The sequence below is a fragment of the Nycticebus coucang genome, chromosome 12 (assembly GCF_027406575.1).
Source record: "Nycticebus coucang isolate mNycCou1 chromosome 12, mNycCou1.pri, whole genome shotgun sequence".
Taxonomy (NCBI): domain Eukaryota; kingdom Metazoa; phylum Chordata; class Mammalia; order Primates; family Lorisidae; genus Nycticebus; species Nycticebus coucang.
This window is the reverse complement of record NC_069791.1, coordinates 75,448,990-75,458,742: the sequence shown is the minus strand read 5'-3', so window position 1 is coordinate 75,458,742 and position 9,753 is coordinate 75,448,990. Positions and strand designations below refer to the sequence as shown.

General features: G+C 40.8%; 1 pseudogene; it reads right to left on the bottom strand.

Annotated features, from left to right (window-relative positions):
• Nucleotides 1-5,982: 5,982 nt before the first annotated feature.
• LOC128561997 (protein mago nashi homolog) lies at nucleotides 5,983-7,202 on the bottom strand (annotated as a pseudogene).
• Between the last annotated feature and the right edge of the window lie 2,551 nt (nucleotides 7,203-9,753).

Genomic DNA, 9,753 nt, shown 5'->3' with positions numbered 1-9,753 from the left:
TGAAGCAGCTTCAAAAATACACTACTGGGACTTGATCAAACTAAAAAGCTTCTGCACAGCCAAGAACACAGTAAGTAAAGCAAGCAAACAGCCCTCAGAATGAGAGAAGATATTTGCAGGTTATGTCTCCGACAAAGGTTTAATAACCAGAATCCACAGAGAACTCAAACACATTAGCAAGAATAGAACAAGGGATCCCATCGCAGCCTGGGCAAGGTATTTGAAGAGAAACTTCTCTGAAGAAGACAGGTGTGCAGCCTTCAGACATATGAAAAAATGCTCATCATCTTTAATCGTCAGAGAAATGCAAATCAAAACTACTTTGAGATACCATCTAACTCCAGTGAGACTAGCCTATATCACAAAATCCCAAGACCAGAGATGTTGGCGTGGATGTGGAGAAAAGGGAACACTTTTGCACTGCTGGTGGGAATGCAAATTAATACATTCCTTTTGGAAAGAGATATGGAGAACACTTAGAGATCTGAAAATAGATCTGCCATTCAATCCTGTAATCCCTCTACTGGGCATATACCCAGAAGACCAAAAATCACATCATAACAAAGATATTTGTACCAGAATGTTTATTGCAGCCCAATTCATAATTGCTAAGTCATGGAAGAAGCCCAGGTGCCCATCGATCCACGAATGGATTAATAAATTGTGGTATATGTACACCATGGAATATTATGCAGCCTTAAAGAAAGATGGAGACTTTACCTCTTTCATGTTTACATGGATGGAGCTGGAACATATTCTTCTTAGTAAAGTATCTCAAGAATGGAAGAAAAAGTACCCAATGTACTCAGCCCTACTATGAGACTAATTTAGGGTTTTTACATGAAAGCTATAACCCAGTTACAACCTAAGAATAGGGGGAAGGGGGAAAGGGAGGGGAGGGAGGAGGGAGGTAGGTAGAGAGAAGGGGATTGGTGGGATTACACCAGCGGTGCATCTTACAAGGGTATATGTGAAACTTGGTAAACGGTCTGTGAAGCTAGTGAATGATGCCCCATGATTATATCAATGTACACAGCTATGATTTAATAAAAAAAAGAAAAAGAAAAAGAAAAGAATGGCCACAACCAAAGAGGGAAGAGGTGTACTGTCAGAGGAAAACCTCAGAGGGTCCTGCTGGGGGTCCCTCCACCCCCAGAAATGTCCCTTCAACCTGATCATTTACTCCTTTGTTAAGTTTCTTGGGAAGAATGTACCCCCAGAATTTGGCCCTCATCCCACTCTCTTCCAGATTAGCACATCAGGTAGAGTTGATGGTCCAAATATTAGCCACCTGTCAGGAAGAATGCCCAACCAAGCCAATCGAGACTGGCAATGAGGTTGTAGTTGTGTGTCTGACTAAGCATTGGCTGTGCTTATAGGCAAGGACAGTAATTAGGGCCAACCATGGTGAAGGTTCACCTAAGGACCAGGACCACCCTGCCCAACAATCCCAAGCCCTATGACCTTGCAGGCAACTACAGCTAATGACTCTGACTTCTGGCAGCCCTCAGCAGCCTCCAGGCTATTGCATGGAAAACTGGCTCTGGAGTCTGATAGCCTGCCTGTGTGACTTTGAGCAAATCACACATGTCTCCAAGCTTCCAATCTTCCTCTATAACAGTGGTTCTCAACCTTCCTGATACTGCAATGTATTTTCTTTGTTAAAAAGGGGTCGTGACACACAGGTTGAGAATCGCTGCTCTATAAAGTAGATATCCTGACATTGTCACCTCATAAGGTTACTGGGGGAAGGAGGGAATCCAGGAAGCTTAATCCTATAAACCAGGCATCAGAACATTTTTCTATAGTCAAGTAGTCAATTTTTAGACTTTGATAGTTGAATTGGTCTCAACTACTCAATTCTGCCACAATAGCCATAGACAATTTACAAGTGGACAAAAGTGGCCATTTTCTTTTCTTTTCTTCCTTTCTTTCTTTTTTTTTTTTTTTTGTTTTTTTGTTTGTTTGTTTGTTTGTTTTTGAGACAGAACCTCAAGCTGTCACCCTGGGTAGAGTGCCATGGCATCACAGCTCACAGCAACCTCCAACTCCTGAGCTCAAGCAATTCTCCTGCCTTTGCCTCCCAAGTAGCTGGGACTACAGGCACCTGCCACAACACCTGGCTATTTTTTGGTTGCAGCCGTCATCGTTTGGCAGGCCCGGACTGGATTCAAACCCGCCAGCTCAGGTGTATGTGGCTGGCACCTTAGCTGCTTGAGCCACAGGCGCTGAGCCAGGGAGTGGCTATTTTCCAGTAAAACTATTTGTCAAAACAAATTTGGTCCATGGCTCTTACTTTGATGACCCTGAGTAAATGCTTAGCACAATGCACAGCCTAGAACAGAGAAATATGAGCCATCTGCATCATTATGGCTCTGACCAAATGACTATATAGGTATGTGACCCTTAGACATGGGTCCTAAAGGCCCAACTGTGGACTCACATCCTCTCTAGATCACCTGCTTACTAGAAGCTTCCAGATGAGTGACCACGTGGAAGGCAAATACAACTGACCCATGTGGAAACAATAAAAATCCTAGAAAACATAACTAAGCATTTTATACAGGCAAGTTAAGCATGCCTACAAATTTAGAAGTTGAAGGAATTAAATGTAACCTGAGAAGAGTTAATAACACAAAATATTAAAATGTGGAAATGCCGTAGCTCAGCAAGAGCGGCCAGATACACCAAAGCTGGCTTGTTCAAGCCCAGCCCGGGGCCTGCTAAACAACAATGACAACTGCAACTGAGATGTTGTGGCAGGCACCTGTAGTGCCAGCTACTTGGGAGGTTTAGGCAAGAGAATCAAGCACAAGAGTTTGAGGTTGCTGTGAGCTGTGATGCTGCAGCACTCTACCAAGGGTGACATAGTAAGACTCTGTCTCAAAAAAAAAAAAAAATGGAAATGCTGGACAGGAAGACATTAATCACCACGTGCTGATAAAGACAATGAGTCCTTGAGTTCTGAGAAAGCAGAGAGAGCCCTTCTCTAACCACTGCTGAGAAAAGGCCAGCATGGACCACTGGGCTCACCTGCTGAGTAGATAGGGTGGTGCAGTGCAGAGAGGAGGCAGACACAGTTGGCATTGCCCGGATTTTTAAATGTGGTTCAGGGGAGTCCCCAGGAGACCTGAATAACCAGCAAAATCAACAACACAATCCAGGCATATGTAGCCATTCCCTGATCCATTTTGTCAAAGCTCTTGTACCTTTTCAGACATGGTGCTTGGTTCACCAAACCACACCTGTCCTCAGCAGACCCAGTCTCACTAGCCATTTCTCTGATCCTTGGACACACAGAAGTCATTCTAGACTTAGAGACCTTAGGGATCTCTATTCTAGAGTATCAACTGTGTTTCTACAGCTACACTTTTCCCTTGTTTCCAGATCCTCTTTAGAAAAGCCTTCACTGACCACCACCAACTAGTAGCCTCCAGTCCCTCCCTGGCTTATTGCCATCAGATTGGTTATTGCTAAAGTTATGGGTTGAATTATGTCCCCTCAAAAATTTATATGTTGAAGTGCTTAACCCCTAGGACTGTATTTAGAGACAGAGTGTTTAAAGAGGTAATTAAGTTAAAATGAGGTCATTAGTGTGGGCCCAAATCCAATATAATTAGCATCCTTACAAGAAGAAGAAACTCGGACACAGACTACATGTACAGAAGGAATTTACAGTGAGAAAATAGCATCTGCAAGCCAAGGTCATAAGATACCAACCCTGCTGACCATGATCTCAAACTTCTAGCCTCCAGAACTATAGGAAAATACATTTCTATTGTTTAAGCACCCAGTTTGTGGTACCTTCTTAAGGCAACTCAAGCAAACTAATACATTAGCTCACATTCTCTGTTTGATGGCTTGGCTGGTTTGTTTCTCTAACTAGAAACACAAGTTTCAGAGAATGGGATGATCTAAGCTTCATTCCCTGGCACCTCACCCTGCACTCAACATTCATGGCCCTTAATAAATATTTTCTGAATATATGAATGTGCCTGCAAGAGCAGTGAAAATACTGACTTGAAGTCAAACAATCACTTCAAGACAGAAAGATAAAGAGAAAGGGAAAGAGTGACACTCTCAGCAGAGTCACTGTTCCACCTTTGTCTCATCAGCCAGACAAGGGAGACTAAGAATGTCCCCTGCTAGATGAACGCTGACTGTGAGGGCGACATTGTCCCTAGTCAAGCCAGACAATATTGCCTGTGCAGGGCGACACTGTCCCCAGGTGCTTGCCCAGGGACAATGTCGCCCTGCACAGTCAGGGTTCATCCAGCAGGGGACAGTGGAAGAGAACATTCTGCAGGCAGTCAATACTGTCCTCTCCAGTGGCTTTACTGAATCTGCCTGGCTAGATACCAATAGCAAAAATGGTCATGAGAGCTTCCCCTCAAGACCAAGAAGGAAAATCCCAAGAGCTATAGGATATTTACAGACAGGTCAGCAAACACCTGCAAAATTCGTGGTTGGCCATCTGTCCAGCTGTTGGTAGCAGAGGAAAGAGCGTGGTGGAGGCATGTAGGATATAGAAAAGGAAAGAAAGGGAGAGAAAAGCTATCTCTCAGGGCTTTTCATCCCATGCTCAGCATGTCAAAAAACTCCTAGTTCCCTCCTCAGGGCCCTGTACTCAGCTGCTTACCACTCTGGGTAAACTTAAAAAATAAGAAAATACATAAAGAAGCTTAATGGTAATCCTTACTTGGGTCCAAATGGGTTGGACAATCCCCATGCATATTTAATTCTGTAAATAGAAGCCACCTTTTGTTGAAAATGTGTTCCAATAAAACATATCAAAGACTGAAAAAAAAAAAGCACTGAAACTGAGAATCTGGGCAACTGAAGAGAGTGTCTGAAAATTGGAATAAGGGGGCATGAGATAAGGGGGTAAAAGTACCTGGTACCTATGCTGCCAGCAACCCTTCTGAGATTACTGGACACAGTGACCTCCCAGCACTGTGGCTGCTGTCTTCACTGTGGCCTTGGGAGGGGGGATACTGCCCTTCCATTTTGCCACTTCCTCCAGCATGTGGGAGAGGGCCATAAAGAACTCTTCATAGCAAAGTTGAGACTAGACCTTAATGAAACTTCAGGAAAGGCTTGGGGATAATATAAAGGGAAAGTGACACAGAAAGTAGCATCCGGAACCATGCTGACTTGCCTCCAGCTTGCTATCATGTGACCTCCAGGACACTCATACCCATCAGTGGCAATGCATCCAGAGTCCCCATACTCTGGAGTTCAAGCCAAGCTTACTTCCATCTCTAGAGCAAGGACAACACTTTCCCCTTCCTGGAGGAATCGGGGACTGCCTTCTCATTCCTCACTTCCTGCCCCAGAGCTGATCTCTTCTCAGAACGACTAAAGATGGGACCATCTCTTTCCTTCAGAGGAAGCCCAGCCCCCACCCACAGGAGAACAGTCTAACCCTAAAGCCCCCGTGAGACAGTCACGTGACAATGCTACCTCAGACCTGCTCTCAAAGTCTAGGTCATTCATTCTGAGTGACAGTGCACAGGAGGCTGCAGCAGGCTCAGTCTTCTTCCTTTTCAAGTCATCTTCATCAGTGGGCTGAAAGCCTTAGGGTGGCTCCTATCTTGCCCACTTTTACCCCCTTATCTCATGCTCCCTTATTCCGATTTTCAGACACTCGCCTCAGTTGCCCAATTCACCTGAATCCAGATTCTCAGTTTCAGTGCTTTTTTTTTTTTTCAGGCTTTGATATGTTTTATTGGAGCAAATTTTCAACAAAAGGTGGTTTCTAATTACAGAATTAAATATGCGTGGGGATTGTCCAACCCATTTGGACCCAAGTAAGGATTATCATTAAGCTTCTTTATGTATTTTCTTATTTTTTAAGTTTAAATACAAAATAAAAAATCTATCTGCTTCACATTCATAAAAATCCCAGTATTTTAAATGACAAACAAACCATCCCTTATCTATCCCTTAATTAAATATACAAATGCTTTCGAAATATAAAAATTAACTTGGTTTAATCTTGACATGTAATCCAATGAGACTGAAAACTAAACATTTCAGGTCTTATGCCAAATAATAAAATCCTCGAAGACCTTCAGGACCCTTTGACTGATTTACATCAGTAAGAGAACCCGTTTTTTGATGTAGTAAAAGAAATGTGCTCATCTCTGATGACAATTTCCAGCTCCTGCCAGTCAACAATGTAGGGGAAGGCCACCCAGCATTGTCTTCTTTTATAATTTCACCATCGTCAGTAATTCTCTTCAGTTCTTCCATGACATTTTCATGTATATAGGCCTCTTTTCTGATCATGACATCATTTTTTTTCCTTTTTTTTTTTTAGAGAGAGCTTTAAATTTATTTATTTATTCATTTATATTTTATTAAATCATAGCTGTGTACATTGATATGATCATGGGGCATTATACACTAGTTTCATAGACCGTTTGACACATTATTATCACAATGGTTAACATAGCCTTCCTGGCATTTTCTTAATTATTGTGTGAAGATATTTACATTCCACATTTACTAAGTTTCGCATATAACCTTGTAAGATGCACCTCAGGTGTAATCCCAACAATCCCCCTCCCTCTAACCACCTGTCCCCTCCCTACCCTCCCTATCCCCCTTCCCCCTATTCTTAGGTTGTAACTGGGTTATAGCTTTCATGTGAAAGCCCTAAATTAGTTTCATAGTAGTGCTGAGTACACTGGGTGCTTTTTCTTCCATTCTTGAGATACTTTACTAAGAAGAATATGTTGAGCTCCATCCATATAAACATGAAAGAGGTAAAGTCTCCATCTTTCCTTAAGGCTGCATAATATTCCATGGTGTACATATACTACAATTTGTTAATCCATTCGTGGATCAATGGGCACTTGGGCTTTCTCCATGACTTAGCAATTATGAATACAACTGCAATAAACATTCTGGTACAAATATCTTTGTTATGATGCGATTTTTGGTCTTCTGGGTATATGCCCAGCAGAGGAATTACAGGATCGAATGGCAGATCTATTTTTTAGATCTCTAAGTGTTCTCCAAACATCTTTACAAAAGGAATGTATTAATTTACATTCCCACCAGCATGACATCATTTTTATGCTTACTGTTGTTGGCGTATCTAAGCTTTCTGTCCAGTTGAAACTCCAACTCTAGAAACACATGTCCAAACTTGCCCCGTGCCCAACCCAGTGGCACGGGAAGAAATTGCTAGCCATAGCCATTTTTGTTTCCAGGAAGCCAACCAAAACCCTGAGTTTCAGGGCAATTATAAATCGGGCTGCAATAAACATTCTGGTACAAATATCTTTGTTATAATGTGATTTTTGGTCTTCTGGGTATATACCTAGTAGAGGAATTATAGGATTGAATGGCAGGTGTATTTTTAGATCTCTAAGTGTTCTCCAAACACCATCCAAAAGGAATGTATTAATCTGCATTCCTACCAGCAGTGTAGAAGTGTTCCCTTTTCTCCACATCCACACCAACATCTCTGGTCTTGAGATTTTGTGATATGGGCTAATCTTACTGGAGTTAGATAATATCTCAAAGTAGTTTTGATTTGCATTTCTCTGATGATTAAGGACAATGAGCATTTCTTCAATGTCTGTAGGCCGTGCGCCTGTCTTCTTCAGAGAAGTTTCTCTTCAAGTCCTATGCCCAGCCTGCAATGGGATCACTTGTTCTTTTCTTGCTTATACATTTGAGTTCTCTGTGGATTCTGGTTATTAAACCTTTGTCGGAGACAAAACCTGCAAATATCTTCTCCCATTCTGAAGGCAGTCTGCTTCTTTACTTACTGTGTCCTTGGCTGTGCAGAAGCTTTTTAGTTTGATCAGGTCCCAGTAGTGTATTTTTGATACTGCTTCAATTGTCTGGGGGGGTCCTCCTCATAAAATATTCACCCAGACTGATTTCTTCAAGAGTTTTCCCTGCAGTCTCTCTTAGTATTTTTTATAGTTTCATGTCTTAACTTTAAATCTTTGATCCAGTGAGAGTCTATCTTAGTTAATGGTGAAAGGTATGGGTCCAGTTTCAGTCTTGTACAGGTTGCTAGCCAGTTTGCCCAGCACCATTTGTTAAATAGGAAATCTTTTCCCCACTGAATTTTTTTAATTGCCTTGTCAAAGATCAAATAACGGTAAGTAGCTGGGTTCATCTCTTGGTTCTCTGTTCTGTTCCAGACATCTACCTCTCTGTTTTTGTGCCAGTACCATGCTGTTTTGATCACTATCGATTTATAGTATAGTCTGAGGTCTGGTAGCGTGATTCCTCCTGCTTTGTTTTTATTTCTGAGTAATGTCTTGGCTATTCAAGGTTTTTTTCTCATTCCATATAAAACGAAGTATTATTTTTTCAAGATCTTTAAAGTATGATCTTTCATAGGGATTGCATTAAAGTTGTATATTGCTTTGGGTAGAATGGACATTTTAACAATGTTGATTCTTCTCAGCCATGGGCATGGTATGTTTTTCCATTTATTAACATTTTCAGCTATTTCTTTTCTTAGAATTTTATAGTTCTCTTTATAGAGATCTTTCATGTCCTTTGTTAGATAAACTCCCAAATATTTCATCTTCTTTGGCACTACTGCAAATGGAATAGAGTCCTTAACTGTTTTTTCAGCTTGACTATTGTTGGTATATATAAAGGCTACAGATTTATGAATGTTGATTTTGTAACCTGAGTTGCTGCTGTATTCCTTGATCACTTCTAAGAGTTTGGTAGTAGAATCCCTGGTGTTTTGATCATTTACAATCATATCATCTGCAAAGAGCAAAAGTTTGATCTCTTCTGACCCTATATGGATACCCTTGATTTCCTTTTCTTCCCTAATTGCAATGGCTAAAACTTCCATTACAATTTTAAAGAGCAGTGGAGACAATGGGCAGCCTTGTCTGGTTCCTGATCTGAGTGGAAATGATTTCAATTTAACTCCATTCAATACAATATTGGCTGTGGGTTTACTGTAGATGGCCTCTATCAGTTTAAGAAAAGTCCCTTCTAGACCAATTTTCTTAAGTGCTCTGATCATGAAGGGATGCTGGATATTATCAAAAGCTTTTTCTGCATCAATTGAGAGAATCATATGGTCTTTGGTTTTTAATTTGTTTATGTCCTGAATTATACTTATAGATTTACGTATATTGAACCAGCTTTGAGACCCTGGGATAAAACCGACTTGGTCATGATGTATAATTTGTTTGATGTGTTGATGCTGGATTCTGTTTGTTAGGATCTTGTTGAATATTTTTGCATCTATATTCATTAGTGATATTGGTCTATAATTTTCTTTTCTTGTTGGGTCTTTTCCTGGTTTGGGGATCAGGGTGATGTTTGCTTCATAGAACATGTTGGGTAGTATTTCTTCTTTTTCTATACTTTGGAACAGGTTGAGTAATATAGGTAGTTCCTCTTTAAAGGTTTGGTAGAATTCTGATGTGAAGCCATCTGGTCCCAGGCTTTTCTTTTTAGGGAGATTTTATATGGTTGATGCTATTTCAGAACTTGATATAGCCCTGTTCAAAATTTCCACTTGATTCTGGCTAAGTCTTGGAAGGTGACATGCTTCCAGGTATTGGTCAATTTCCTTCAGATTTTCATATTTCTGTGAATAAAGTTTCTTGTAATATTCATTAAGAATTTTTTGAATTTCCAAGGAGTATGTTGTTATTTCATCTTTGTCATTTCTGACTGATGAAATTAAAGATTTTACTCTTTATTTTCCTGGTTAGGTTAGCCAAAGGTTTATCTATTTTATTGACCTTT